The 19,989-nt window shown below is 48.2% G+C and overlaps 1 protein-coding gene across 7 annotated transcripts in view; it reads right to left on the reverse strand.

Moving 5' to 3' along the window:
- The window catches only part of LOC149352829 (uncharacterized), a 136,085-nt gene that overhangs the window by 83,955 nt on the left and 32,141 nt on the right, over positions 1-19,989 (reverse strand). Inside the window, exon 2 of one of the 7 annotated variants that reach the window (XR_016289562.1) lies at positions 11,705-11,843. The exons of 5 other annotated variants lie outside the window; for them this stretch is intronic. The gene's annotated coding sequence lies outside the window, so the exon portion shown is untranslated. Of the gene's footprint in view, positions 1-11,704; positions 11,844-19,989 lie in introns of those variants that run through there. One more of the 7 variants, XR_016289563.1, reaches the window with a different exon arrangement.

Raw genomic sequence — 19,989 nt, forward strand, 5'->3', positions numbered from 1 at the left:
GATGATTAGAGATTCCAGTAGGCGCCGAGATGACACGTTCCTTTCCTTCGCGACGATAGTGGCGTGGTCCCAGTCAATCGCGTGACCATGTTCTTACACATGCTGTGCAATGGCGTTAGTCGCGTGATTATTATTTCTTTGCGAGCTTCTGAGATTTTGCCTTGGCAACACGTACTTTTCTTACGGCGGCAGCTTCTACCAGCAGACACGGGGCACGGCAATGGGAGCGTCGATATCCGTTACAACGGCCAATTTAGTAATGGAAGCCTTGGAAGAAAAGGTACTGTCCACCTTCAATCCTGCACCGAAAGTCTACTACCGGTACGTGGACGACTGCTTCTGTATTTTGAAGAAGCAAGACGTCTCACGCTTCTTGGACAGCCTGAATGCCCAGAATGCGCATATACAGTTCACCCTGGAACTTGAGAAAGACGGCGCATTACCTTTCTTGGATGTACTGGTCCGCAGGGATGAGGGCGCCCTCACCTTCTCGGTCTATAGGAAGCCTACGCATACAGGTCGCTACCTCAATTTTATGTCTTGTCATCCGGCCGGCCACAAGACGTCAGTGGTATCATCTTTAATAACACGTGCCGTACGCATCTGCTCAGATGACAACTCATTAAAGAACGAACTGAAGACGGTCCACCGGGAGCTGACTTGCAATGGCTATCCTAGTCGCTTTATCTGCAAAATTGAAAAGCGGATATTGAAGCCGGAAACACAGACCGACAAGACGTTCCAGGCGCGTGCAGCCATTCCTTACGTGCGGGGAATCAGCGAGGCACTATCGCGCGTATTTTCAAAATACGACCTGCGCATTGCCCACATCCCGACCAGCAAGCTCCGTAACCAGCTCGTGAACGTGAAAGATAGACTGCAGATTGAAGAGTATCCAGGCGTGATATACCAGATACCATGTGCTGACTGCCCCCAGGTGTACATTGGTGAGACGGGAAAGTTTACAAGACGGCTCAGTGAACACAAACGTGACGTAAGAAATAATAATCACGCGACTAACGCCATTGCACAGCATGTGCAAGAACATGGTCACGCGATTGACTGGGACCACGCCACTATCGTCGCAAAGGAAAGGAACGTGTCATCTCGGCGCCTACTGGAATCTCTAATCATCCAGTCGACACCAGCTACCATGAACCGGATGCAAGGAAATATGCCACCAATCTACGCACGCTCGTTACGTCATGTGTTGCGTATATAAGTGGCGGCGCTTCCTGTCCCGCTCAGTGATCAAGGAACCCGTACGAGGTTCCGAAACGTCTAAAATTTCTTGACTTGGTCAGTGACCGTATTCTTTTTCCTTTATATGTTGTATTCTGCTTAATTGCAAAATTAGTCAGATAATTAACCAACTTCGCAAGCAATGAAGTTAGGCGAAAAATTAGAGAAGTAGACGAGTCCACAGAAAGTCGAATAGAACAGTTTCTAACTTTCTGTCTATTACGTATTAGTTTTTCCGCTCACTGAAGATGCCCGCGAAATATAAGAATAAAAATAACACCACGTGACATGCCCACTTGCACGCTATGATTGCAGTGCTCTCAAACGTTCCGCCCAACAAACAAACAGCTCATTTAGCCCGGTGTGCTGCCGCTTAAAAGGCGACAGGGCAGCGACGCAGGCGCTGGCTGTATGATTTACGCCGGCGGTAGCTTCCCTCGCGGCGGTTCATGATAGCGATAAGCCGACACAGCCCTTATCGCTAGCGTTCATGAAAAGAAGAGGAGGACCAATTCCGCATATATGGGCATTATCTCTATCCGAACAACTGTCATCCGTGAAAATTGGGTCTAAGCGCCGGAACCGAAGTGAAAACTGAAGTGCTAGCGTACTTAATTCGAACTTAGCCTAACTACGCAAATCGACCATATTTTTTTTTTTTTTTTGCCATCCCGACAACCTTCAGAGGCCCTCATACCGCATCAGACCGTATTCTCGAGCGAACTTCGCCGAATAGGGTGAAAGAACGGCCCACAAGCAGAAACATAAAACGCGAAATGCTTTCCTCCATCGTATCTGCACCATGATTATATTGCTAATGAAGCGCTGGCTCGATGAAAGCTCGGCAGACAGTCTGGTTCCACGAAGCTTGTAGGTGAAAGTGTCCACAACCGTCGTGTCGGCCTGTCCTTTGGCGAGTCGACTAGCGGCTCCCCGCGGGGTTGTCCCGTCTCGGCAATCTATCGAAATGGCCGTGCGAACCCGCCAGTAAGCCCCGGCACGTGCCTGCAGCTAATCCAGCGTGGCGGCAAGGCGCCGCGCGCTATACATCTACAGAAGCGCACTGCTTGCGGAGACGAAGCGAGGGTGCGTCATCGGATTCGTTCGCACGAAGTTGTGTGCAGTCTGGCTACATCCTCTAAGACGTGAACGACGAAAGATTTCACCACCGTGCAATACGGAGTGCTGTGAGCAAGAAGCTTTTGTATTGCCCAGTGTATGTACCTGCGAGGAACTAATCTAAATGAAATATATAGAGCGTACTTTCAAGGTTCGTTAGGAGCCAGTGACAGCACGTAGAACAGAAATCTAAGGCGAAAAAAAAAACAAAAGCTTGTTGTCCTGCAAACTGCATGAGAAAAATGGGTTTCTTAAAAAGCTGAAATTCAAAAATTCTTTCCAAACCTTTTCCTTACTGAACACGAGCCAAAAGTGCAGATGGCGATCAGCGCTAAAGCTTGAGCTGGAGCTGTCGAGAACCCGCAATTGGCCCATATTTTTTTTTAGAAGGCCGAGATATTCGTGACAGCTAGCAGAACTCTAGCGCTTCAGGTACGCTGTGAGCTGCGCGTCAATGAGATCCACTTTGTCGAACCAGTCTACCGCACTGTAGCAGCTTTCTACGGACTAGTTTACCTGCCTTCTTGCGTTAAGCACATGAAATGGTCTGGGATTTTAGATTATCGCTGTGATTACTCGCGATGCTTGCCATTTCAAGGACACGAATTATAACAAAACTCTCACCTGATACGTCGAGTCAGTAAGCCCGAGGCATTAGTCACCTGAGACGGCATTTTTTTTATCTTATGGACCTTGACTGCTGTAACAGTCAACGACTATTCATGTTTTCTGAAAAAATAATGAATATTCCGTTTCCTTTCGGCTTTCAGTCGTGATAGTTTAGCTTTAAAGATGTGTTAAAAAAAAGATTTGGCGCCCTCAAAATGTGAAAGATAATTTCGAAAGGTGCAGTAACCTTGTGCTGAGGCGCAGTAAAGGAAGCCTGTTGCGTTTGTTGAGTTCTTCGTAACGTGCGGCACATTTTTCAACAGTTGGGGTGAGGGAAGGTCACCGACCACAAGTCTCATGTCACTCTTTCCTGTTGCAGAGTAGCGGGCCAGGAAGTGCTACCTCATGGTCGGCCTGTATGCCGTTCCTTGTAAATGAAGCTTTCTCACTGCCTCAACAAGTGCGGTACCAACTCCAGATACATTACCAATGAAAATAGGTTTCGCTCTGCTTTCTAAATCAGCCAATAATCTTCAGCTTCCGCTGTAGTGCATCAAATTGCGCGACGTAATGCGCAGCAGTTGGAGTTCCAGTGCATGTCATCGGACACGCGGAAACCCTCCGTGATTCTCTTGACTGAGTTATCAAATCAGGCGCCTGCCATTTCGTGCGAGAATGGACCCCCGCGTGCGCCCGAGCTGCTCCCACCGTCGGACACGCGCCACAGTCGCCTCCGTGCCGACCCCGCCTCCGAAAGCAATCACTTTCTCCTCGGCACCCGTGAGAATATCCTGGCACGGTGGTGGAAAACCCAGCCCCGGGAGGATTAAGGAGACGTGCCTATTACGGATTTACGGCTTGTAATCCTCATTTTATGGGAATGACACTACTTCTTTGGAACCGAAGCGTTCCTCTGTGTATATCATGCCTCATTTAGTTGCGCGCACCGAAAGAGTGTTTTAGATCGCACGGCGGCAACACGTTGCTGGCGAAGGGACCGAAAACATCGCAAAGGAAGTAATACATGCCCTTACACGGTTGTATATATCGTTGCTGTCTCCTGTGGCCCTGTGGAGTGAAGTACGAGCGACAGGCTTCGAGCCTTAAATGCTGATGGCCTGTTGCGTATAACTGAAGCTGTAAGTCACGGACCACGGTAAGCATTCAACTCCACTTGCTACAGTTGCTTGTCGGTGGCAGATCAGTGTGCGTTACACACCAGGGACATAAAAAATTGACGTTTTTTAGAGCTGATGTTTAAACATTGAAGAGAAGCGCATAAAATATTCGTCAATAGCGGCTATTCGTCAATATTCGTCAATCGTTAACTTACCTGTATAAGCCAACGTCAACTGACGATAAAGTGCCGAAGTAGAGCTGGGGGAGATGGGGTATGTAGTAGTCTGAACGCCTACAGGGTGAACGTTTCATGATGAACTAGACTCGTTACCTGAAAAGGTGCACCGACTAGCCCAGCAACAAATTTTACTACAGTATCATATGCTGTTATTTGTGCACTCCCTATGCTTGAAACGAACTCTTTTACAAAGCTTCCTACTATGTGCAACTGACCTTGACCTTCAAATATACCTTTTCCGTGCTAAGTCCAAAGGAGAACTAAATGACTACATGGTCTTGGCAATGAAGAAGTCGCTTGAGACAAAAGCCATGCTTTAAAGTTTGAGTTCCAATTTCCTCCTCTAGTTTCGCACACGTTCATATAGCTTACATTTCGTGTGCTTACATTTATTCTATCCTGAGTTGATTGAAGACACATCTAGTGAAGTTGCCCTCATATAAACTTAATTCTTTGCATGCATTTAAGCATTTTATTAATCACTCTATTTCTCATCTTTCAAAACAGGATGTTTACGCCGCTTTCGACGAAAAAAAAAATCGTCCTTCGGCCAGCCAGGGTAGTACTGACAGACAAACGTCCAAAGTTTGCATTGTTCTCAAACAAAAAAAGAACATATCTTAAGTGAATTTACAGTGCAGCACGCCGCACATGCAGGAAATAATGCCTATTTTCCCCCTAAAATTCTTTTGCTGTCTACAGCCTCCCTAACTTCCGCATACGTAGAGTGCTTTGATCCTTCAGCAAGGTAGTCCCCTTTTCACAATCACGTTTTCATCGCCTACCTTTCCTACTCACCCAAAAGTAGCCGACTGCGGAAATGTATTCAATCGGAATTGAGCCGTTCGATGGAATGAAACTAACAGTCAAGAGGCTAGACGCCTTCAGAGCGCTGTATAACTTCCTCATCGTGAACAGTAAAGTAACTGCAACAGTTTCGTCGGGTCAAGCTCGGCGGTAAGCCGCGGTCGAGTGCTGACACGCTCGATTATGCTGCCCAGCGGAATTTACTACATCCAACCATTTCAATTCAATCATATATGCTCTCTCTCTCTTCTGTCAAGGCGGCACCACAGCGTCCACAACACACGCGGGACTACATCGAAGAGAGGGCGCGAGCATTGGGCAATGGTGATGGATGGTGATACGGTGCGCGTTGATGAATGCGCGGATTATAACGATGGGACTATTGTAGTGGCTTGCTGTCGTCCGCGTTCGCAGACGTACAGTGTTGTGCGCGCCGAGAATGACCCCGAGGCGGCCTTCCGGAAGAAGAGCGTGCGTGTCTCTCGGAAGCGTCATAAAGTACTCAGGGCTTCGGCGCACTGGAGTGCGACGTCACTTCCGGGAAGGAGGTGTGCAAGAGTAGATGCGCGCTTTCACGATGCGTGGCGGAAGAAGAGGCGGCGCGAAGGGCTGACTGACGTCCCGCGCCAGTCGGCGTGACAGGAGCGGCCTTCGCCCTCCCTCTTGGACTCTGGCTGGGCCCTTGGGTGCCTTCAGCTGCTGCCTGCTGCGCGCTGTGGATGGAGGTGGCATGGGTGCGAGGGGTAAGGCGCGCGGACTGTAAACGCAGGGCTAGGGAGCGGGAAAAAAATGGGAGAGCTGGGGAGCGGACCGGTTTGACTGATGACTCCCTGGCATTCGCAGAGACGTCTCTCTTCCCCTGGTGGGCTCAATGGAGAACGGGCCTTGAATGCCGATACGAGGGCAATCCATCCACTCGCCAATTAGAGCGAGGTTTGTTTCCATCCGGGGTCCTGAGGAACGCTGGGGACTCTACATACTCGTGAAGCATCGGCATGGGTGCGGCGGCTCGATTGGGTCGACGGGGCGTGGTTTGGTTCATTTGTCGTCGGTGATGCTTGCAGGATGCGGGCCCCGCACGACGCAGAATGCGAAAACTTGCGTGCGCAGATACGCGTACAACACTGTCACGATGAAAATGTCTATATACTTTGGCACAAGTTCTCAGAGCGTAATTGTGGAGGATGTGTGAGGCTGTCGGTTCGGCCTCTTGGCAGTGACTTTGTCAGGGCATCATTGACAAGTAAAGGGGCGTGCGCCCAGTGTGGTTGACGGTGTGCTGGCGCAATGGACATTGAAAGGAGACGTGGTTCAACGCCTTTGGCGTGTACACGGGCAGACTCTCGCGCAGCCTCCTGTCGCATTTTACCGCTGATGCTTACTCGATCTCCTTGCACTTTGACGTGAAATGGAGAGAATGAAATGCCGTAGCGTACAACGAGGAAGCTCAACAAACTTGGTTAACGTGCTGACGTCCGGTCTGTGAACTTTGACCCCATGGGCCACGCCAACATATGGCGCTCTATGTACGCGGGGAAGTGTCCTATGGTGCAGGTTGCAGATGTAAAAGTAACGCGTTGTCACCAGCAACAGAAAAAGACAGAATTTGCCTTTCAGAATAAAGAAAAAAATTGGAGGGGACACTCAACCTCTGCCTTAAGGGTATGACGCGATAGCGCAAATGAGTTAATGAATGTCCGCATATGCGGAATGGGTCATTCTCGACTTCACACTCATAGATCCCTGGGACTCAACATACCATTCCTGGCGCAGTGGTGCAGCGGTTAAGGGATGCGCCACTGCCCTGCGATGACAGATGCTGCCATCAGTGGGTCTTGTGTGACCCAGGTTGCTCTTGCCGAGTGACCAATCATTAATTTAACTACCGCCTGTCAGTGTGCCCAGTTTGCTCACAACCCGATGGGCAGGTTGTGCTAACGCCGTAAGGTCGCGGGACCCAGGTGGCCCACCTGGTTGTTTCTCCGGGTTTTTTTTTTTTTCGCTCACAATGACGACGACGCCGATGACGCCTATGACGACGACGCCGGAGTTTCTGCAGCACGGGAGCCTTACGCTGTCGCGTTGAAATTGCGAGAGGGGCAGAACTTAGCACACAGATGTGCTAAAGCAGGAACGGAAGGCTTCTATTTCAGTCTGCCCTATATTAACATCATCAAATACCCCAGGTTAAGTGTGTAATATGAGACCCCTCAAATAAATGTGTGCATCGAGGCACTGTCCTAGAATACATCCGTTTCTGCACGTGAATGTTACTTTCCTGTCACTTCCTGGTCAGAATTTGCTTACTTTTTTTTCTTTCATATTCTCACTTGCTGTAGATAGCACTTGCTCTTTCTAGTTAGCGGTCTTGTTTCGCGGTCAGTCAACATGAGCGCTCCTTTCCAAACACACAAGAAGCCTTAAGATTCTGTCTGGTGAGTGTGCCGTTTCAAAGCGAGTCGGAAATTAAGCGTGGCCGAAACGACTCCGTCGAAACCAGGCAGTCACGTTTCGACACACCCCGTAGTAGGGGTTGAACCACCGCTTCGCCGACGAGCGCGTTTCGCATGACACACTGGTTTTGGCGGTCGCGTTCCGGCTCGTGAGCGTCGGGCGCTGATCCGTGCGCGTTCCACGCGCGCGAGTGAGTTCCCTCAGAGCTAACGTTCCTCTTCCCTCACGATAAAGAAGCACGAAGATGAAAAGGGAGAAGAAACAGTGATTTGTAAAGTGTCGAGAAACGGGGATGTGCACGCCGCGCTCGCTTCGCACCTCGGGCCACGAGCAAAACGGGTTGTCCCGGAAGAACGGAAAGAAAGCCCGCACGAGGAGCTCATGAATCATCCGCCGACTTGTCGGGTGTCACCGTTCCCAACGCCTGCGGGTGGTCGCCGGACCACCGGCGACGGGTTTATTGAGTCAAAGTGCTTGTGAGGATCGTGTTTGCGTTTTGGGAAACGGCGCGATGAACGGGTGCACACAAGCTTGCAGTTCAGAAATGCGCCACTGCTTTCTTTTCCCGAGTTTCCTATATTTTAGAAAAGCTTGGAGCTGCATTGAGGGGGGGGGGGGGGGGGGGGGGGGGGGGATCAGCGTGGATCGGCTCGCGAATCTGAGGCGGTTAACAACTACAACAACGAAACACGGTTTATTTCGTGGAAGGTCGCGGACAAATGCTAATCATTTCACTGTAACTCAATGGCGCGAATCGCCTTGAACAACTCAGTGTCCCGGCATTTCCAAGAAAGCAAGCATTTTATGGCAGTTTCAGTTTTCAGCGAAAATAGTGATTAAACTTCTTCAGTTATCCAAACACAAGCGTTGACAATATTTAAATAATTTTGATTCATAGCACTTTTTTTTATGTCCTCGACGAAATGCAGAATTGGTATTACAAGGATTCGCACCTTAAAGGTTATTATTATATGGCATAATACTAAAAGTACTTCACCCCGCCTATTCCAACGTGTACATGTCTTAGAGAAAAATCAATGCCAATTACAAAAAAAAAGATATAGATATTACTGCGAGTGACCTGAAACAAAAGTACTGACTTAAGAAAACGCAGAAACTGACTGCCTCTTACTAGGTACTCCAACACAGTTGCAAACATACCAAAGGGGAGAAAGACAGCAAAGTGCAATTTAATAGATTTCATTCTGCTGAAAACATAAACACCGCAGAGGTAGGTACGCGCACATGGATCCGTAGCCAAACAAGCTATCGTCGAAACAAGTGTTTCATTTGCCACGAATCCTCATGTTTCTGATAAACCATACCCCAAATCTCGATCGAAGCTAGCACATGTCCTTGCAGCGCCTGAGGCCTCGTTCGAAAAAGGACGCCGAGAGAACTGCGACGATTTCTGAAGTGAAGAGAGTGCGAGTTTGTCGTCTCTGCAACGGTTCAGGGACTCGCTCCTTGTAGCGCAGATAACATTAAGAACAATCACTGTTCGCACCTCAGTTGTGACGCGGATGCCTTCATGACATCCGAATGCGAGTAAATATGCTCCGACGATCTACGTGGCCGTGGCTGGTCGCCTGCAGTAGCCGCCGATGTGTGTATGAACAACGTTGAGAATCATGCCAGGTGTATGAATCGTGTGAAATGATATGTCTAGTAAGGCTAACATGAATGACGTGGTGGTGATGGTTACATAAACTGACTACTGTGGCAACAGGCAACATACGTAGCGGCCGGTCGAGGTAGCATACATTGGCCCGGCTGCTGCTCAAACATATGAACGGTACTTTTTTTCTGTTTTTTCATGTTTTTTTTCTGTGTTCGCGTGTATGAAAGCCATGCCGTCATGCGTCATGCCTCTTTGCTCAGCGCTATCTCGTTCCACCCTCTCCTTTTCGGTATCGTGCCGTTGCGCTGGTTAACTAACAATTACGTCGGAACAACTCGCCCATCAGTTCATATTATGGCGGTTCCCACTGCATTTTTTCTTTACGCTATTTTGTCTGTTTGTGTGCCATATTCTTGGCCGTCTGTTTTGCGCCTGCAGCCACTGCGAGTAATGGCGTCGTCGCTGCGAAGGCTACACACAGCGGTGGCGCTCGCTCCATCCTCGCATGGAGCATTGTTTTAATTGCTGGCAAATCAAATGCACAAGCTGACACAAAAGCTAAGGTAAAATACATGTCACTTTTTGCAGCACAGGAATACCCCATTTTATCACCTAAAAAAAAACCGTTAACACATCCATAAGAAATAGTATTCGCCGAAAAAACAAACTGAGAACTGCACTATAGAATAAACACCGAAAAAAGCCCATCGAATTTTCGAATAATAAAAACCGGAACGTCAAACCCTTAACTATGCGCAACAGTCCTGCGTTAAAATGCTTTTCGGCCTTAATCAGTACAGCACATGCGAAAATTAGGTTCCTTCATCATACTTCAAAATGAGAGGAACCATCGGAGCCAGGTATCGAGGATTACTCCTATATAGTTACGAACACTAACTTTGGGTTGTTCACTAAAACGACTATGTCGCAAGCAATAACGCGAAATTTTCACACAATACCACTTTTTAGGCTTTGTGCGTGTCACTTAATGCGTCGTAGTTACAACTTGATATATGTTCAACAGAACTGGCATTCATTTGCCTTTTATTCGGCAGCCATCATGACACGGAAAAGTTACATGCCGCTGTAGCAGCCGTTCCCGCGTGTTGCGTTTCTTCTTTCGCCCTCATCTGCAAGCGCTGTCCTCTGCTGAGCACCCTCTGTTGTCTCCGAAAAGGCTGCACGCCGTTCCACAACAAGCCGGTTGTTGTCTCCGCAGACACAACAAACCGGTCTTGTTACCCGTTGGGCGCAGCTGAACTGGTCGCATGCAGGAGCAGAGCTCACCAAGAGCACTCTAGGTGACCGAACCGGTCGGCCGTGCTGTACCTTGGCTGTACCCGCCCGTGCGGCTATGTTGGCCCGAAAGACCGGCACAGGCGCGTGTTTATTTTGATTCCGAGACAAACATGCTCTCCGATCGTGGCGCGCGGGCGCGACAGAGGAGTCCCACTTCTCTTCCCCCCTCATCCCTTTGTCGCCCGCGAGAAGGGATTAGAGGCATGCGAGTTGAGCGCTCCCGAAGTCGAGACACTCGTTTCACGAGCACGCTTTCTGCGGGGGTGCGGCACGCATATTCTTTCCTACCTCGCGTACTCCCACTTCGTTTCGTGGGCGCTGCGCAAAAAAAAAAAAAAAAAAGGTGAGGGGGATTGGAAAGAAGGAAAGGAGGAGGATAAGACAGGAAGAACCGAGGTTCCCGGCCACTGGTCTTTCTCGGAGAATACCTGATTTGGTCTGCTCCAAACAGTGCACAGGCCGGTTTCGATTGATCGGGCCTTGCTGCGCAGCGGTCAAGGGAAGGAAAACCAACAGGCGCCGGCCGATTCCAATTGCCTGGCCGGCGGCACCACCGCGCCCGTAGGGTCAGTGGACCTGCGACCCGCGCACCTGAAACAACTTGGGGTCGCGCGTTTCAGACGGGAGCCGCCGGGGTCGATCGACACCAAGAGCACTTTGCGTTTGCACGTACACAGTGACCGCGTCGCGGTACAATGGCCGAGAAAATAACTTGGCGAGGGGTGGGTCATTCTGGCCGCTTTCAGAGCCGAGGAGAGATACGCGAGGAAGCTTCTCTTCTCGCCATTCCTCCCCCCTTTCTTCGCGGCACGCCGTAGCTAACCCCGACAGCGCAAGGGAGAGACACCTTTGAAGTTGTGCGCTGCGCGCCTTTTGTCACCACGGCGTCTTGGCTCCGAATGGTCCTCGCCTCGAGATGGCCTATGCGCACCGCTGCCCCCTGCTCTGGTATGGGAGGTGTAGAGTAAACGACCTGGCTTGCGTGATGCGATTTGTATGAGCAGGTTTGTGTAGGGGGTAGCTTTCTTTCGCTTCTCCTTCGGAATTTGTGTGTTCTTTATTTTCCGTAGATTTTCTTCGGACTCCTTTAGGGAGCGGTAGACTAAAAAAGAAAAAAAATGAAGCGTACGTGAGAATAAAGAAAAAGCAAAGATAGGGATTATTTTTCCCGGTTTTAATCTGCAATTGACCCCAATTTCTGATCTTCCGCTTCACTGCAACTGCGTGCACAGCCTGTAGAAGGAAATGATGGTTACCTAGCGCAGGCACTCAGATTCTCAGATTGCTATTAGCAGGTTGGATGGAATCTTCAGAGGTCATCGCCCGAGTGCTGGGCTGAAGAAAGGAGGAAGAAGAAGAGAAAATCAACAATGTAGCTTGTGCTTCACAGTGTGAAAATCGCGCACTATAATGCATGTTCTGCTGACACGCTGTGACTAGCTAGCTCACTGACAGAGAGGAGAAATTTTGATTGCTTGTTTTATCCCAAATGACAAATCTCAAACTTTGCCGTTATACTTGCAGACACGGGGCACATAGCTTGTTTGAAGTTCAGATGGGAGACGATATCACATACGAAACCATAACGGCTATCAACTATCTATCAATAAATTATATCAATAATCAATAAATTATAATACACTTTTCATACCTTAGTTCGTGATTTTTACCACATTGTCCCCTAAATTCTTGCCGTTTCTTTTTGCTTGCATTAGCTACTGTAGATAATCATATCATTGATTTTTTTTTTAGCGACCATTGCTTGTATATGCGCCATTTAAAAATCACCTCAAATTCCCCCCTCACCTCTGGCCGGAGTGGAGGGGGGCGCATTTAAGGAACAATAATTCCCTTTCGAGGGGGAACAGACAGATGATGATCGTTGTCATGATTTTGTGTCAGCTCTTTAAATTAGAGCTTCCGCATTCTCATCGTCGGAGTTCAGACAACTGACGCTGCCTCGAGTGGCATATGGAGGCATCATTTCTCTCCCTCAGACCTGCGTGACAGAAATACGCCTCTCATCGCTTTCTGCCCGCGACGCACACCCCGCCAATGTTTCCACGCTCAGTGCACACAGCGCTGCCAACTTCATTTAAAGTCCATAAACTCTACATCGCGGTTGCGCCCGCCCGGGCGTTGCAACGCGAAGAGTGAAACTCGCTTGCTTGGATAGGCAAAACTTGGACGCACTGGAAACGACGCGTTTGTGCGTTATGGCCAGGGGCGTTTCTGCAGCTTTTGACTGGGACCAGCCACGCCCACGACCGGGGCTGGTTCCTTGCGTCCTGTGCACCACCACAGCCGAGAGCGCGGGCGTCTTTCTCCCGGGCGGCTACAGGACCGGCCAGACCGGTTTCCGCCGGAACACCGAGCTCTTTTCCTCCGGGCTTCAGGACCCGGTGCTCACCGGCGACTCACGTATACCGTCGCTTCGTTGAGCACGACGCTGCCATACAGTGACGTGTTCCACGGTGCGTAACGCAACTGGTTTCCACTGCGGTGACGTAGGAAATGGATTGCCTCCTTTTTTTTTTTTACCGGTTCACGTTATCAATTGCTCGGCTATAGTGCTTAGAATATACTATAGCTCGGCGTTGCATTGAGACAGACGAACAATGACTTCAAGCTTCAACCCGTGTACTCGCCTTTTCCCGAATACCCCAAAAGTCTGCACTATTTCGGCGTTCTTCTTTTTCTTTGCGTTCCTTTTCTCTGCTTCATAACTGTAAGCAGTATCTGTACTGGATATATCGCCTGCGTTGCGGAAGGTATATAACTGCTAGTATGTAACCACCCCATATAACTGCGCTGCGAAAGAGAGGTCAGTGGACAACGGGTTGGGTGTTAGGTATAAAGAACCACTCGCCAGTGGGTAGCTCATGCCAATATTACTACTTACAGCCTACCATTATCGGGATATGAAATTCGCCGTCCTTTGAGGTCCATGCGAGTTTGTATGAGCGAAAAAATGTGGTTCGAGCCAAATTATTCAGCTTCTCCCCTTTATCCCGCCATCACTAAACAGAAAACTGGAAACGTTCATTCATCGCTTAAAGTTGGGAATAGCCCATATGAAACATTTTCTACATAGAACTGGGCGTCCAGACATCCCACGATGGATGCGTGTTCACGAGAACGAGGCATGCGATTCATATATACTACTGGATTGCCGGAAGCATGACAATTTCAGGACACTACAAAACGGGATTGACAAAAGGCCTTTCAGTTGCCAAAAATATTAGGTCGATGGCTAACGCATGCTCTATAGAAACGGGAAATCATAGCTCTGAAATCATTTCTCGAAGACCGCTGCATCTTTGCGTTACGTTAGCAATATGATTTAAAGGAAGGAACATTCCAAATTGATCCCTGTGAGCACTTTGAGAACGACCCCATGCCGTTTTAACCAAGTCGTGTATGAAAACCAAGTGCATAGGCGTAAAATCACAAACAGCTGAAGGAGCGAGATCATTTGTTTTAAAGAAAGGAACATTGTTATTCCCTGGTGCTGCCAGGAAATGAGAATGGATCGTGAATAAAGAGAGCATCGCGCCCTTTGCGCGTAGAATAGCAATTACCAAACTAGTACGCTGCACAGTTCCCCAACCAAGGTTAGCTTGCACTCTAGAAGCACTCATACGCTAGGGTCCGCGACCTATAGTTGTAGCGAGTTAGAAAATCTAAGGACGCAGTTGCCATGTCAGTAACTTTATATGTGGCCACGGATCAGTACAGCTTTTGCGAAAAGTACACTGGCCATATACCGTCGGCAGCAAGCCCCTGTAGTGTAACTCTTGCAGCACGGCTTCGCTACAAGACTTTGCCGCATGTTCCAGATATTTGGAGCGCAGAAGATGCAAAAGCCGCAATAATGCATCTATCAGAAGTAGGTTAAAGTCTCGTCTATTTTCGACAAAGGAAGCAGATCAAACAGGAGCCTTGTCTACAACGTCCAATTTAGCCTATAGCTTTTCTTTGTGCGTGTGTATATGTATGTTAGCAAATACTAGAGGTTATTCGAGCGAGTTTCAAGTCAAGTCAGCGACTGGCTCCCACACTGAGAGCACTGCGTGCGAGCCAGTAACAGCAGCGAAACTACTGTCGACTTCTGTTAAGGACAAGAGAGCGGAATATCTGGGGCGCGAAAGGCAATAACGCCGGTCTGTTCCTATCCTCATACAAACTCAAGTCAGGTAAATTGGGCTTTAACGAGGAAATTCACAAGCTGAGAAACCGTAAATGACCCCCTCTCACCCTCCCCCAAGACTGCGTAATACGCTTGCGCACTCGACTCATGTGCCTGATCAGACAGAGACGCGGCAGTGAGTGGTTGTAGCACTCCCGTATAGCAGTACTAGTAGTGAAAGTAGTAGTACGTCTGTGGCGAGCAGAGGTAATATAGTCTCACTAGCCTTCGTACTAGTACCAAAAGCAGCGATAAAAAGGTAATTGTAGGTCTGTCGCTCTTAGAGCCGTTTTCGAGTGTTCTCAGGAACTACATGAAACCTGCTAGGCCTCCGAAGACCTCGTAAGCGGAGGCTCCGGGCCTTCTTTTTTTATTGGCAATTATAGTCGATAGTTATGGTAGTCGCTATGGTAAATGAACCTCTTTGATTGTAGATTTTGAGAGCTGAAAATTATGGGTCACTTGGTGCACTACGGTGTTCTTGCACCATGGAAGCACTCTTCGTATACAGAGGACTCGTTTACTTTAATTCGAGTCAAAGAATTTGGCACTTCGTCGCAGCCACCCATGTCAAAATTTAACGCCCATACGATAGCTATGTTTCGTGTGGGTATTCGTTTGCAGCGGGATGCCCAAACGTTTAGTATTGTACGCAGGTCTATCCACTGTGGGCAGCCGATGAGGAAATTGTTGGAACTTTCATTATATTTTAAGGGAACTTAGTGAAGAGAATTTTGCACCTGTAATTTGGCGCTAGTAGTTAGCGCAATCGCAAAATCTAGAGCAATGAAACAAGAAACAAAAGCTAGCGCTGTGATATCTCTCTGCTTTGACGGCGAAGTTATTGAGGGGTGCTCGAGCGCAATCGCTGCGGACGCTTCACTGCACTTATCTTCTACGCGTGGAACCACGTTCACTTGGGCAAAGTCGAGATCAGCCAGGAGTCTGTGCGTTTGCCAATGTTAAACGCAAATTTCAGCGACGCTTCGAAGGCGACCCGCTCGCATATATACGTGCACTTCGTGTGATTTCTTGAGCCGGAATTGTGTGGCATGGGAGGCCTGTTATACTTGCTGGATGTATTGTTTTTCAATGTTTCCACACTGCGGGACAAAAAAAAAATGGAAAAATACCGTTTCGTCTTCTCAAGCGAAGAAAGCAGCTTCTCAGCTTGCAGGGTTTACAGGTTTTTACACTGTTTGGTTTCTCACCAATCGTCGGAAGTCCACTAGCCAGTATTGCAGTAGGCTTATACATTACGCACGTGCCGTAAGTAACTGAACTACTGATCACGGTATTGAAGAAATTTGTGGAGAATTTGAGATTTTTCAACTACAAAAATGTAAACGTTTGTTTTTATGTTCATATTTAGTAATGCCTGCACCGCATGTAAAAAAGTTCAGCATTTCAGCCGACGAGAACCGCCGATCTTCCTTTTTAGCGTCGTTTTCAGCCATAGGAGCCGAGTGGTAATGCCAAACGACAAAGGATCCCTTTTTACCGCACCAAAATGAAAAGGCGACGAGAGAGAACAAGAGACTCGCATCTATGAAAAGGCGCTAAGGTGGTCAGGAAGCCGTAACGACTGAGCACGCCCCTCACTAAGCGGCCGAATTTCCAGCTCTCGCGGCGCGGACAAAAGAAATGGGATGCTTTGTATCGAAACCAGTTTGTCACGCCGCTTCATTGGCTGGTGCACGTTTAATAGTACGGCTTCGTGCGAACAAGGAAAATCGCAACGTGCCGGAGCCGCCGGACATCAAATCGAACAAAAGAAGCCAAGACTTTGCGTACGTGTATTGGCGCTGGCTTTAGTTTTGTTTTCTTTTCGTTAATAACTTCTTTCTTCCAAGCTAGGGTGTGGTTGAAGCATGAATAAGAGAAACTGACAACTGACTAGGCTAGTACCAACCTGTTTAAACCACTCTGCTTGAAACAGAGAGAGACTTGACAAAAAAACCCGTGCCCATCGCGACTGATAGCCCTGTAACGGCGAAAAATTAACTTGACTTGCAACGATTGGCACTCGTGAGTAGCGTGTGAAACTCGCTCCGTCCGTATTAATTCTTTATATTTCTGCATCCCTACCATCCTGATGGTTCCCAACTGCTGATGATGAAATTTGTGTGAACGAGTTATCTTCGGGTGCGCGTGTGGCAAAACTCAAGAGGATAGGCTTTGCATTCCTCTGTGTGCCCTAAATGCTACAGACGGACATTGAAAGCTTAAAACGCGTAGCTAGCTTTTGTAGGAGAGTGCATCATATCTACTGCGCAAGAACTCGCATGATTGATGAGAAACAAATGATAATTTCACTTTAGTTCGGCATTACAGACCGTCATCTAACTACTGTAATGAGGTGAAACTAAGCGTTCAGCCTGAGTGCAAATTATGCGAAAAAATTGTTGTTCCTTCTATTTTTTTTTTATTCTGCATATCAAAGCACGGACTCCATCACTTTTGAACTTCTATGTCTTCCGGTGTCGTATTTGTCGTTCACTTCATGCACTATTTTCTTCAGGAGTGATTATAGCCATAAGGCGTCGAAGGGATCATTATATGAATGGAAAAATGTTTGTTGAACGAACGAAGTCATGAAGGGAGCGGTGATGGAGTCTCTGTGCCCAAGTAACACAGGACGTTGCATCGTGCAGCGAAAAATGTGCCGCTGCCAGGTGCCGGATTCTGGTTGATCTCAATGCTGGGCAGACCCACACCAAGTGGTGGACGGCGGCTTCGACTTCTCAGTAAAGCCACAAAGGACACCCAGTGCCACTTCATGCACTAATTCTGTCAAGAGAAGCAGCTACTGGCTCAGTGTTGAGACACAAACAGCTTCGTTCGCGCATTCATAAATTCAGCGAGAATCAACGAAGCTTGAGGGTGCTTCCAAAACAAGCCACTATCATTTGCAACCTGCCTATCGCATAAGTTGCAGCAGCAAGCGCACGGTCTACTTACCTGTCACGCAGCCGCTAGCGGAGGATGTACTTTTGTTGCCATAATTACTGCTCTAGTTGGGTTTGAACTTCAGTAATGCCATCATATTTTTTTTCTTCGTGTTGTCATCACAATATAGCGTCGCTTTTTCTCCGTAAGTAGTCATAATTATGCGGTTGTGCACACTTTGTCTGCGCGCTTAAAGATTTTGATGCATGGGATTCATTGCCAAATTCGCATGTTTTTTTTATTGTTCAAGCGAAGCAAACGCGCAACTAAAATATTTTCCATATTGATCACTTTTTCTGGCTCGCTAAATTAAATTTCTTTAGACCTGGGGTCTAGTACCATTTCCATAGCATCTTCATTGTACAGAAGTGTGCGCTAGGGACAACTCCGTCCTATTATTGTGATGAGTAAAAAATGATTCTCTGCCTCTTTCTGGCTATGTTGACGTTTGACAGGCAGCAAAATACGCGTATATAGGCCAGAAAGAATGAATTTAAAAACATTCTACCGCCAGCCGATTCAGACTCGTGACGTCCTTACCAACATGGACGAGTTGCCACCGCTTGAAGTGAATGGCGGTGCAGCATAGCCTCCGGGATTCGCATTAGGGATGCGCTGTCGACGCACACATTTTATTTGCCAAATCGGCCGCTGATGGCGGCACCTGTGTTTTGTTTTTTGGTCTTTCCCAGCTTATAAAAAATCCGTCTTCTGTTAGAGTGGTCTTTTTGTGACCAAAACGTGACAGGCTATCGACACAGGCCAACATCTATTTGTTCGCAGTGTCCCTTTAACCCGCCGAGGTAAGTACACAGGACATATATGTCCCCTGAATTAAAACTGGTGTAACTAAAGTAGCACGGCGTATACAACTGTATGGCTTGCGCATGCGACTCTTTTAGGCACACTTTAACGGAGTATAAGTTTCGGTTGGAACAAATGCAACGAAACCCCGCCAAACGAGGCAGTTTTGCAGCCGATGCGCAGCGGTTTTCGCCCAATGCAGCAAGCCAGATTTATTTCGAGTTCCATCAATCAAACAGCCAGCGAAATGAATTCGTAAGGCCGTATAATTGCTTAGAAAGCAGAAGAAATGGTATCATACTTTATTTGTAAAAAAACTGGCCTCGGACACATTTGTCTCTACGTACCATAACGGAACTTCGGTTCAGCTCTGAATTCGTTGACGTGAGAGCAGCTGGTGCCCTTTCGCCTTCATAAAAGTGAGATCAGAAAAATGTATCATATTTTTTTTCCCTCAGTGTGCGTCGGTGAACTATTCTCATTCTAGTTGCTAACCGCTGCTAATTGCCTTGCAGAAGGACAGCCGGAAAGTGGCGCAAATTTTTAGTGTCGGAGGAAGAGGTACATCAGATCGTGTTTGCCGGCGACAAGGATGACGTCACCCTATTAGAACTTGTCGACGACGATTCGGGCTTGTCGGAAAAGAGACGTGAATAACGCTGAGGCATAGATTGACACTGAGCACCCCCTAAAAAAAAGCAGCCTTCAAAAATCTCGCATAAGCGCATCAGAAGGCTCAGAGAGAGGTTATTTACTTTATCGTGGCATGTACACCGGGAAGAACACTGAACGCTCGAAGGAATTTCGGCAGTCAGTGTCCCGTTCTTTTATCGGTAGTTTTTGTGGTCAGCAACGAGCAGTTAGAGTTCGTGTGGGGACGCAGAGACGCGTCGCGACGTTGACGTTGAACAGTGCGTGAATGGCAGGGGATATAAGATCTCCATTTTGAGCAGACTAGAAGCGCGTAGGTTAGGGTATGCTGTAATGACGTCCTTATGCGCCCACACCTATTGTACACAACAAACGGAAACCAATCAGACGCCACGCGACTTCCGGGCGTGCGCACGTCTTCGACGTGGAGTGGACCTCGCGCACGTGCAGCTCGGGAGGGCACCGAGAATACGCACGTGGCCCTGTAGTACCACCCTCCGGGCCTCATCTAGGAGTGCTCGCAAGTTCAAACCCCTTCCTTCCGTTAGAGTGAATGGGTCATAAATGGCGCAGGGTACTCTTGGACCGAGCAATTGCGTGCAGCACTGCTCGGAACTTCAGCGGAGAGGAGCCTTAACATGTGGACTCTAGTAATAAACAACAACATAACCGTGGTTAATTCAGACTCATATGCGGCTCAACGAAAAAGACCAAATATGCGAGTCCGAGAATCCCTGCATAATCCCTGCGATAATCCCTGAAAATGACTGCACGCTGTCATTTTCTGCCATACGCAGATACTGAGCTGTTAATACAGATGTCAAGTACAGAGATAGTCATATAATGCTTACAATCAAATAGTTTCACGGAAGCTAGTCTGTCGAATGG

Source organism: Amblyomma mixtum, chromosome 3 (assembly GCF_055824585.1).
Source record: "Amblyomma mixtum isolate Tamu chromosome 3, ASM5582458v1, whole genome shotgun sequence".
Classification (NCBI taxonomy): Eukaryota; Metazoa; Arthropoda; class Arachnida; order Ixodida; family Ixodidae; genus Amblyomma; species Amblyomma mixtum.